This window comes from Euprymna scolopes, chromosome 23 (assembly GCF_053919585.1).
Source record: "Euprymna scolopes isolate OS-2025 chromosome 23, ASM5391958v1, whole genome shotgun sequence".
NCBI classification, from domain to species: domain Eukaryota; kingdom Metazoa; phylum Mollusca; class Cephalopoda; order Sepiida; family Sepiolidae; genus Euprymna; species Euprymna scolopes.
In genome coordinates this window covers 102,860,082-102,872,474 of record NC_136504.1, presented here as the reverse complement: position 1 = coordinate 102,872,474, position 12,393 = coordinate 102,860,082, and the positions used below count along the sequence as shown (strand labels likewise).

At 30.8% G+C, this 12,393-nt stretch overlaps 1 long non-coding RNA gene across 1 annotated transcript; it reads right to left on the bottom strand.

The window, feature by feature from the left end:
- Nucleotides 1–308: 308 nt before the first annotated feature.
- Nucleotides 309–10,651, bottom strand: LOC145246080 (uncharacterized). The gene is made up of 2 exons (XR_013863072.1): nt 10,561–10,651; nt 309–4,033 (listed from the first exon to the last, which is right to left on the bottom strand). It is a non-coding gene; the product is annotated as an uncharacterized LOC145246080 (long non-coding RNA).
- Between the last annotated feature and the right edge of the window lie 1,742 nt (nt 10,652–12,393).

The window sequence follows — 12,393 nt, the reverse complement described above, 5'->3', positions numbered from 1 at the left end:
ATGATTTTAGGGTGAAAAAATTAATATTTTTGGTCAATTTTTTCGATATTTGTCGGGCGAAGGTTGGAAGTTTAAAATGATACCGATCTAGCGAAAATCCATGACCCATGTCGAAAGTTTTTGCGAGACATACAAACACACAAACATACATACATACACACATTTTCGCTTTTATATTTATAGACTACACCGCTTGTAATAATGTAATTTGATTGGCTATTGAAATTGACGTAATTATTGTCAAAGAATTTTAAAATTAAAATGAAGCAATATTGAAATTGACGTAAGAAAATTAAAGTTAAACAATATTAGAAAACAGAATATTTTTTATTAATTGATTTTTATTAGGTACAAAATTTTTTATTAAATGATTTGGTGCTTATGCATTTTTTGATACCGTGCTATTTTTAAATAGTTTTTTTTTCAGGTTAAATTCAAGTTTAACGATATATTTTTTTATTGTTAGGGTGAAACACAAAATACTTATAAAACACCCTCCTTCATGTTAAGAAGGGCTTTCAAAATAATAACATTAACACAGTAGCAAAGATGCACAAGTACCAATGATTTTATTAAATACAAAAACAAACATAATTTGAACTTAGAGAATAACCGAAAGTCACAGGAAGCAAGATCTGAACTATAGGGAAAAGTGAGGAATTGTCTCAGAGCCCATCTTAGTCAAATAGTCTGTGACAAGGATATAGTTGTGGGTTGGTGCATTGTCTTGGTGGAAATACCACTGATTCGAGTTGAAGAGTGTTGGCCTCTTCCAATGGAATCTCTTCTTTTAGGGAAAAAAGTGCAAGATTGACACAAATAATTGCACTTATGGACACGGTTATAATCTTAAAAGATTATTAGTTTAAAAATGTCTGAGATTGTAGAACCCAAGAGGCTACTCCATCGTTAGTTAAAAGAAAATAATAAAAAACTTTTTTTTAATTAAATAAATTCGTGTTCTTTATTATTTACTAACTGAATACTTGAGAAGAATTGTACATGAACTGTTGGCTGTAACAAAGGTCTATGTAAAATGTGTTGATTTCCAACTGTTGAATTTACTGGAATTTACTACGCCAATATCTGCAGCAAAAATAGTTGTTGAAGACTCTGTGAAATGCGCTTTTATTAAAAAGACAAATTTCATTAATGTGTACTGCATAAACCTGTTTTTGTATGAGGTCAGTTTTGTAAGACATGGAGAAAATTAGGTATGCTTTTTAAAACATTTTTGTTAATGTATTATTGATTGAAATATTAAAAGAAAATGTGACTAGAATTGAGTTTTGAAGGTTGAGGAAAACGAAAGGATATAATACATGAAAGGATACTGATGAGCTGCCTTTAATACATTTCCAGACATTTTTGTAGCCATGTAAAATTGTTGTAAACTCTTAACAATTTAGTTACTACTACACATGTTATGAGATAACTGACCAATTTTTATGATTTCAAGTCTAAATAAGTAGTAGTACAGTAGGAATTGATATACACTCTACTAAAGTCTAATTATCATAACTGGTAAATTTCAAAAATGCAATCTGGACGTGAAGACACTTTAGAAAAAACGATATGCAATTAGACTCATGGGTACAGTTATAATCTTAAAGATTATTAGTTTAGAAATGTCTGAGATTGTGGAATCCGATAGAATACTCCATCATTGGTTAAAACAAAATAAAAAAATTAGATAAATTCGTGTTCAACTCGTTTGTATTAAAAAATATAGGCTTTATTTCTGGTCATTGTTACCATGTCATAAAATTTGTGTGCTTAGCACTGACACTCTTGCCATTATTCACCCTTCGATTGATTGGCGCATCTATCTCATTACCCAGCAGTATGCTTGGGTTATCTCTGACCTCTAGGGTGCACCTCCTGACCAATGCATGTGTCAAGTAGCTGATTCTTCCCCCATGCTGTATAAGCTGACAGTTTTACACTATTGTTTGATGCATTGCCAACTCGTTTGTATTAAAAAATATAGGCTTTATTTCTGGTCGTCGTCACAATGTCATAAAAGTTTGTGCGCTTAGCTGGAGAACTGAGAAGAGCAGAATGGTAAAGATGAGTGATCAGAGCCTCTTGTCGTTGTTCCCCCTTTGGCTGACTGATACATCTATTGCATTACTCGGCAGTATGCTTGGGTTATCTTTGACCTTTAGGGTGCACCTCCTGACCGATGCACGTGTCAAGTACCTGACTTTTCCCACATGCTGTCTAATCTAATTTGGTGCATTGCCAATGGATGCATGTGTTCAAGCATTTGATGAGTTTTTCACTGGCTGCATGTGTGCATATCAACGCTACAACTGTATCTGAACTGTCGGATATCTATGTAAAAAAAGTTTAACCTCAGAAAGGAACCCTTTGATTTTTGAAAACTAACTGAGATAAAATGAAATGTGAAGATTAGAGTACATGGAATTGAAATACACCCTACTAAAACCTAATCATCATAACTAGTAAATTTCAAAAATGCAATCGAGACGTGAGGACATTTTACAAAAAAGATATGCAATACAATTTTGTTTAAACTTGGAAATGTGTCCGTGTATGATCGAACAAAAGTGACTTCTGTGCAAAAGAACCACATACTTCTCAAGTATGTGGTTTTTGTCCCGTATGTGTTCGAATATGACGCAACAAAGCCGACTTTCGTATAAATGAAAAACCACATATTTCACAAGAATGTGGTTTTTCTCCCATATGGTTTCGCACATGATACACCAAATTTGACTTCGATTTAAAACTCGAACCACATATTTCACACGAGTATGGTTTCTCTCCTGTATGATTTCGCATATGTTGCACCAAATTTGCCTTTTGTATGAATGAATGACCACATACTTCACAATTATATGGTTTTTCTCCTGTGTGTGTTCGTATGTGCTGCAATAAAGATGTCTTATGTGTAAACGAAGAGTCACACACTTCACAAGAATGTGGTTTTTCTCCCGTATGTGTTCGTATATGAGTTGACAAATCTGACTTCTGTGTGAAGGAAGACCCGCATATTTTACAAGAATATGTTCCCTCACCACTATGCTTTCGAATATGCTGCAATAAAGTCGATCTCCGTGTGAAAGAAGAACCACATACTTCACAAGAATGTGGCTTGTCACCTGTATGTGTTTGCATATGACGCAATAAATATGACTTAAATGTAAAAGAAGAACCACATATTTCACAAGAATGCGGCTTGTCACCTGAATGTATTTTCATATGACGCAATAAATATGATTTATATATGAAAGAAGAACCACATATTTCACAAGAATGTGCTTTTTCTCGCATATGTTTTTGCATATGATGCAACAGATTTGCCTGCCGTGTGAAAGATGAACCACATACTTCACAAGAATGTGGCTTGTCTTCCCCCTGTGTTTGCATATGATTCAACATATTTGATTTACACACAAAAGAAAAATTGTTAACTTGATAGGATATGCTGCATTATAAATGATTTATAAGAAAAAGATGAGAAAATTATGTTGTTTTGAAGAATGTAGTTTTCCTTTGGCTTGGTTTGTTCTTCACAGTTAATATACCAAACAGAAGAATACGATTCTTCACAGGAATGTCTTTTTTCTCCAGTATTAGATTTCAAGTTCTCTTTTTAATTTGAAATATTTTCTATATTTTCTAGCATATTTATTTTTTTCACATTTTTTTCCATATTTCACTTTTTTGCAGAAGCCAAAATAAATTATCAAAAATTCACGTTTTTTTGTTTTGTTTGTAAAATATATATTTTTGTTTTAAACTCTTTTGCATAATTGTTTTAGGGACATACACACCCTTATAATCACTAAGATGGACTTATCCATTAGCTATATAAGCAGCAAGTATAGACCGCTCAATGAGAGCTATCCGGATGTCAAAACAGAGACGACTTCCCACAGACTTACTAATCTTCCTGTACCACAAACCCTGTTCTGGATATGAATGTTCTTCGTATTCTCACCAGTTGTCATATTTCCTACTTTCACCTTTCCGGACTCCACTACAATGATAATGTGGTTTGGAACTGTAATAAAGAATATGGATTAATATAAAAAATGTGTGACTGCATAATAGTTTACAACTTATTTCGCTTTTTTTCCTAAAGAAACATTCATTTTTTTTTCAGTTTTTGTTTTCTAAATATATTTTTGTTTTAAAATTAGTAAAATGTATTTTAAAACTGTATTATGAAAATAAGTGTTTTGTTTCAAACTGTATTAAAGAACACATAAATACATCAATATAAAAAATGAGTGAGCATGTTGCAGTTTATTACATTGGTTCTAAATAATCAGTAATTGTTGCTTTTGACAGATATAATAAAGGTGAAAAATAATTGTACTTGAATGTCAACAATAAATAAGGGCAGATAACTCGAAGTGTCTGTGAATCAAGTAATTAGTATCATTTCTAAATACATAGATAATAAGGGTGAACAATTATTGTAACAAAATGTCAACAAAAAATAAAGGGCAGATAACTCACTGTAAGAAGTAATCTGTAATTAATATTATTCCAATTTTAACTAATAAAAATACACTGGTTTCTTTTTTACAATATTTAGAGTAGGCGATCCTCTTTTTCAATTTGGTTGGCTTATTTGAGTAATGCCAGACAAACCCTTGTTATTATTGAAAGGCAAAAATGCTCACACTGCCTTCTGTCAGCTGTGATTACAGCTCTGGTCTCAAAATGAAATAAGGCTGAACACCAAAATCAGAATCTACCAGACCCTTGTTCACACCCTTCTCCTTTTTGGCTGTGAGACTTGACTTTTGCAAACTGGATGTATCCAACCATCACTGTCTATGCTACATCTTCCATGTCTGCTGACAACAATTTTTATCAAACAATACAATTCGATGCAAAATCCAGTCAGTCCAAAAAATTCTTTTTTCCAAACATCTTCGTTTGTTCAGCCACACCTTTCAAGGACATGCAGGTGATTTCATCCATGAAGTTATTAACCCAGCATTATCACCAGGCTGGAAGAAACGTCACGGTGGCCAACTCAAAACCTGGTTCAAGACAGTGAAGCAGGATGCTGAACTTATTTTAGGCTCTCACCTTTACCGGGTTTGTCTCTGAAACCGCAAATGGCTTGCACTTATAACAGAAGCAGCCTTGGATTGCTGCGCTTGGTCAGACAGTGTTCAGGAGGTGGCGAACTAGTTGGAAAGGGCCGACACAACTAATCAAGGGTGGATTTTGCAACCATGACCATAACTCTGGTGGCTGGCTCAAAAAGTCCTGCAATGTACAATTTTTTTCTTACCAGACCAAAGAATGAAATGCCCTAGTGAAAAAATAGTAAATAACTCCTTGAAGTAGGGGAAAAATCTAAGATCCTTACTCGACCAATAAAAACCAGGGACATAAAATAAATCTTAGATCCTTATTCAATTGACCAATTAAAACCAGGGACACAAAAGTTAGGTGGCAGATTCAATACAAAAAGCGACAACATAAACAAAAAGGAAAAAATTCATTCATATAATAGTTTTGGTGACCTCCAACATGTCATGGGTCAAATAATATAGAACCACTAATACCATAGGTTGCAGGTGTCTATTTCATCCTATAGCAGCTGTAAGGGATGTTCAATTTTTTGAAAGAATTGAAATTACAGCAAACACGTAAGAAAAACAAAACTAAAAACGAAAAACGTATTTGGATGAATACTTAAAAATGCCAGGAATATAAATACATTTACTAAGTGAATACTCATAATAATGGAAAAAATTTGGGATGTTGAAGGTGTACACAATTTAACAGATTTTTCGGGTATGTTTTACTGTCCACAGTCCTTTGAAAAAGTGGTGAAAACATCAAATATATAACAAATAAATGTTACCAAAGATTAGATAAGTTACTCTTCTACCCCCAACTTGGTAGGTTTTTAGAGTTTTGACTAAAATGTAAAATGTTTAATCGGCTTAAAAAACAAGCAAGTTCGAAGGGTACACAACCACAAGAAAAAGTGGTCACAATGTATTTGTTATGCGGATATTTTTCTCATGGTCTTTGAAAACGCTTGTTTTTCAAACCGAACACACATTTTACATTTTAGTAAAAACGCTAAAAACCTACCCAACTGGAGAAAAGAGTAACTTATGTTGCCTTTGGTAACATTTATTTATTATATATTTGACTTTTTGACCACTTTTTTGAAGTCTTACGGTTGATCAAGAAATACATGGCCCACATGAAATGGTTATTTAAGGAGTGGTGATAATTGCTCCCAGTCGAAAATTAAACAAAATATTACTAGAATCCAACCCAATAATTGCCACAGTTACTCTTTTTGCAAAGTGTGTTGTATCCAATTATATTTTTATGGGCTCTTTTTTTAAAATTGTTAAATTAAAGTATGGTACTTCTGCGGTTTAAATTACATTTTTTTCCGGAAGTCGAAAATTAAACAAAATATTACTAGAATCCAACCCAATAATTGCCACAGTTACTCTTTTTGCAAAGTGTGTTGTATCCAATTATATTTTTATGGGCTCTTTTTTTAAAATTATTAAATTAAAGTATGGTACTTCTGCGGTTTAAATTACATTTTTTTCCGGAAGTCGAAAATTAAACAAAATATTACTAGAATCCAACCCAATAATTGCCACAGTTACTCTTTTTGCAAAGTGTGTTGTATCCAATTATATTTTTATGGGCTCTTTTTTTTAAATTATTAAATTAAAGTATGGTACTTCTGCGGTTTAAATTACATTTTTTTCCGGAAGTCGTATTATTATTATTATTATTATTATTATTATTATTATTATTTTACTTTAAACCTTAAACAATGAAAAACTCTGTTTACGTCATTTAAAATTTAAACATTTTTAGGTAAACAATAAAAGAGTTGTTATTTTCCTTATTTTGGAGTCAGAATTAAAAATACAACGGCACTCTTTTACAATTTGTCATTGTGCTAAGGGAGACAACTCTCGTTTACTGAGATTCGTTCATTTTTTTCATCTCATAAATTGGAGCGCTCGATCTAACAATATTTTTTTATTAAATCAAAACATTTTTTAAAAAAAAGCTGCGACAATTTGTTTTTTAATGTAACAAAGTTGACAAAATTAATAACACAAAATGTAGTCTTTACGTGACTTTTAAGAGAATCGTTTATTTTCATATCATAATTTTCATTAGATGAAAACATAAAAGAAAGAAACTACGTCTTTTTTTTTTCAATTAAAAAGTAACTATTATGGTAAGGTAAAAACCTTACTATAACATACCTTAACATAAAAAATTAGTCTTTAACCTTAAAAAATACAAAGAATGAAACTCTTTAATTAAACAAGGATGAAACTATTAAAGCTGTGGCCACTTTTTTTGTTTTTGTTACTATAACAAATCTTATAACATAAATAACACCAATATCTAGCTTTTAACATTACAAAAAATGAAAATGTAGAGGAACTGTAAACAAAGTTGATAACATTAATAAAACAAAATGTAGTCTTTACGCGCCTAAAGAGAATCGCTTTTGTTTTCATAGCATAATTTATTACACTAAAACCAACAAACAAACGATATTTCCATTCAATGAAAACATTTAATAAAGAAGCTGCGCCAACTTTTTTCTACAATTTTTACCACAATTTTTTTTAATTAAAAAGTGTCGGAAAAAAAAATGGGCCAAAGAGCGACACTCCAAGGCGAGCAGGCAAACGTCAGGGTTGCAAAAAATAAATACTGTTTTAGCTACCCCTCAACCAGGTCTAGTAACAGTAATATTTTCCGGGGCATGTAAAACGCCTGGTTTAGTCGCCATGATAACTAAACTTCGACTAGCTAGAAAAAGTAAAAAGAACACATGCTTCTAGGTTTTAATTACCTCCTACCATCCTCCTACCCCTTTGACGCGAATACTATTGCCATGTTTTGCTCATGTTAGTTCTTTTATCCCCCGATGAATGGACTCGTCCAATGTAACCATCACCCCTCTTATGTTTTTTTTTTACAAAAGTAAATGTTATGAAAAATTACTCTTTAACATCTCGAAAATGTGATGAAAGGAAATTTTGAAACAAAACTTTTTAATGAAACAAGGATGAAAATATGAAAAAAAAAGGGCTACAGCGGCTTCTTTTTTTTTTTAACCCGAAACAAAGCTTATAAAATTAATAACACCAACATTTAGTTTTTAACATAAATAATAAGTCGCAATTTTTTTTTCTTTTAATAAAAATTACAATTCCTCTACTACTATCGTCGAATTTTCATTTTTCGTAATGTTAAAAACTAGATGCTGGTGTTATTAATATTATAAGATTTGTTACAGTAAAAAAAAATGTATCAGAAGCGGCCATTAAAAATGCGTGATAAGAACTTTAATAATTCAACTTACTATCTTTCGAAGCTTATAACTATTTGAAAAATGTAATTCAAACCCTAATTTTTTTTTTTCAATTAAAGGAGCAAAGACCAAAATTTTAAAAAAATAACAGGTTTAATAGCAAATTATGCAATATTTGTTTTTTTTTAATCGGTTTTCTTTAAAAAAGATTTAAAGAAAACCAACATATTCTGACTGGCTTCGATAAATATATGTATATATAAATGCCCAAAAATTACTTACCTCTAAAAAATACTATTAAATCTATAATAATATTTTCAAAAGGAGCAAAGACCAAAATTTTTTTTAAATAACAGGTTTAATAGCAAATTATGCAATATTTGCTTTTTTAATCGGTTTTCTTTAAAAAAGATTTAAAGAAAATCAACATATTCTGACTTGCTTCGATAAATATATGTATATATAAATGCCAAAAAATCACTTACCTCTAAAAAATACTATTAAATGGGTAGTTCCATTCTTCATTGTAAAGAATTTATCCATATTTATATTTTAAACTTCATGTATTTTTTAAATAAAATAATTTTTTAAACAAGTATTTGAAAACCCCACCATTACGTAAGCATCTGTCAGTGATTAGCCAAATGTCGAACTGGTGATTCATTTTGTTTTGAACTGCGGATGAACAGAAGGACATAAAAACCACATGTTCGCGTTAGGCATCTAGCCTTGCGTGTGAAGAAATTTATGCCTCCATAACTGAAAACTAGTTAAATTTTACTAATAAGTTTTTGCCTTAAAAAAAAAAACACTTGAGGAACTTTTTTTTTCTTTTCTCAAAGAAATACATAAATTTTTGATTTATTATATTTTCATTCTTCTTTATCGAGTGAATTTTTTTTTAAATATCTAAAAAAAGAAAACATTGAATGAAATAGAAAAAATTGTCGTCATCGTCCATTACTTACTGGACAATATAAGCAGAACATAGGCTTCCAATTAAAAAAAAAATCAACATGTTTAAAAAAAAAAGTTTAACACTTCTTTTTGTTGTTTTAATTTACAATATATTATTTATTGATCTTTTATCTTCAATTTGTGATATATAAAACTTTGGTACATAAATTAATTATTAAAATTTTAATAGACATTTCAAAATGGGGGGGGGGTGAATTAAAAAAAAAACGTTTGTTTAAAATATTATATTCGGTTTATTGGAAAGAGCATAAAATTTCATATTGAACCTGAAAATATCGTAAAAATTGAATGAATAGAAAAATTTTGATAGATTTTTAAAGTGAAAAAAATGAAAAAAAATTAACTCGTAAAACTCAATTGAATTCCTTACGTGAAAAAAAAATGGCTGCATAAGGCGCACCGGCACTTTGTAAATACTGTTTTTGTTTTTTTTTAAATAAAAAATAATATTTCTATTATTTTTTTAAACAACTTTAATAGTTTATTTTGGAAGTATATTCCATAAAGAAAATAAGCAACCCACTTTTAAAAGAGAAATTAGGAGTTTTTATTTTATTTTATTTTATTTTATTCGCAGTTTCGTGTTAGGGGTGTCAAAAATTCTCCAAAAATTCTGATACACCTATCGCTGCGCTGCACCGCTGCAGCTTTAAAAGTTTCACCCTTTTTTTATTTGAAGAGTTTCATATTATTTGTATTTATTAAGGTTAAAGACTAGATTTTTGGGGGGGTTTTTTTTCTTAATTTACCATAACATTTCCTTTTAATAATAAAAAAAAAAAAGTAGTCGTAAAAAAATGTAGAAAAAAAAGTTGCAGCAGCTTCTTTTTTTAAATGCTTTCACTTAATGAAACATTGTGGGTTTTAGCGCCGTGAAACGATTCTCCCAATAGCCGCGTAAGGACTACATTTTGTATTATTAATGTTATCTTTGTTAGATTTAAAAAAATTCGTCGTAGCTTTCTTTTCCTTTTTTTTTTATGTTTTGATTTAATTTTAAAAAAATAGATCGAGCGTCCTAAATTATGAAATGAAAAAATGAAAGAATCTTTTAGTAAACGAGAGTTGTCTCCCTCTGCACAATGACAAATTGTAAAACAGCGCCAATAAAACAACGCAAAACGCAATCGACAACTGTGTTCAGCAACTTCAGCATTTGTATTACGATTATTCGCTTAGTAAATACAGTTATCTCCCTTACATTTTTAACGTCTTCTGCAAATGCAATGTAAAAGATACTAAATTCATGTAGTAAAACTTACGTTTTGTTTTATAATTTGTTTTCGACTGATTTTATCTGTTTTTATAAAGAAAACGATGTGTATGACTCGCAAGTTGAACTTAAAATTCAAGATGGCGAACAGAAAAACAGGTTCGCAGTAAATAAAATTTAAGAGAAAAATTTCAAACACAATTATTTTAAAATATGGCCGATCTCTTTGGTGAATGTCACGAATAAAATTAATATTAGTTTATTTGTATCAACATTTTAATATTTATATTAGATAAAAAGATTATACACTTCATCTCTCCACTAGATATTAACTTAAAGCAGACGACAATTAGATATTATTCCACTTTCAGGCAAAGATCTGGTATTTGTGCTATTTGTTTATCTGAAATAGTCATTGTAGCGGTCACAAATAAAATACAGATTAATTTTCTCTCGCAAATCAATACGATTCAGTCATACACTGGCCAATCAGTTGGCAGATCACACTGATTCCATTTGTTTCCATAGGAACTTCTTTAGCCACTTTGGGAATCATGGTCAATGAGCAGAGAGAACTCTCCAAGCATCGAAGAACCCCCCCTCTCTCTCTCTCTCTCTCTCTCTCTCTCTCTCTCTCTCTCTCTCTCTCTCTCTTTTCTGTCCCTGTCCATAGGACATCCCAGCTTAGTCCATTTATCGCTGAAGATATTTGCTGGCCGAACTGTGACTACCAAAGAACTTTCGGTGCTTCTATATTATACAAACGAAAAAATATTGAATTTTAAGTAAAAGCAAATGGTGCCTACGTAATTGCTATGTCGTAAATAGTAACATATCCAAAACTTACGAAAATGATATAATATAGAAAATAATTATTAACGAAAAACTGTTTTTGATAAAGTTTATGTGGGGAATAAATTTTGTCCAACATTTTGAATTACGTTCATCACATGACGTAAGAAACAGAACTTAATTACCTCCCCTGTCAACTTAACTATTTTTAGTCTACTAATAGTGATTTCACTTCCCTTCACAAATTTCTTTTTTTCATTAATAATTATTTTTATACCTTATCGTTTTTCGGAAGTTTTGGATATGTTACTAGGTGCTTGCTACTTGTTTCACTTGAAATTCAATATTATTTTCGTTTGTATAATATAGAATCGCTGAACTTATACTTTCTGTTTTCTCAAATTGATGCAGTTCAACTTTCGACCGCCGAAATAAACCTTTCATTGTTTTGAATTAAAAGAGCTTATGTTGTTTATTCCATGCTATGTATTTGACTGTTAATTAATGTATAGAGGTGAAAACAACTCAACCTTTAAAATGTGACCCAACGTTAAAAATGCAAGACTTCTGAATAATGAAACATTTTTTAAAAAAAAAAACATAAAATAAACCTTTGTTAATCATGTCAAAAACAACGAAAACGAACCAAAATGAGATCCTAAAAACATAACGAACACAAAATTCTTTGGAACTGTAACAGCAGAACGACGAGGAAGAAAAAACTTTCTGACTGAAAAACGGAGAAGGCAATATGGAAAGAGGCAATAGCACAAAGCAATTTTAGCAAATGGAAAAGTTGAAGTAAAAATTCAGGGAATAGCAATAAAGATTGAAATTGAAAATGAGAAAGGTAGATTAAGAAAAAGAAGGGAAAATGAAAAATAAAAAGAAGAAAAGAGGAAGAGGAAATAGTAAGAAGCCTAAAAAAGAGGGGGAAATGAAAGATAGACATAGTAGAGACAAAGGAAAAATGGGGGAAAGGCAGATAGTAAAACCAACGTTATCAGTCTATTTTCAGAACAGGTCCATATAGGTCAGGTGAAGTCATTATGATCCAGTTCTTTCAAAAGGTACAGGCCTACTAAGTCGG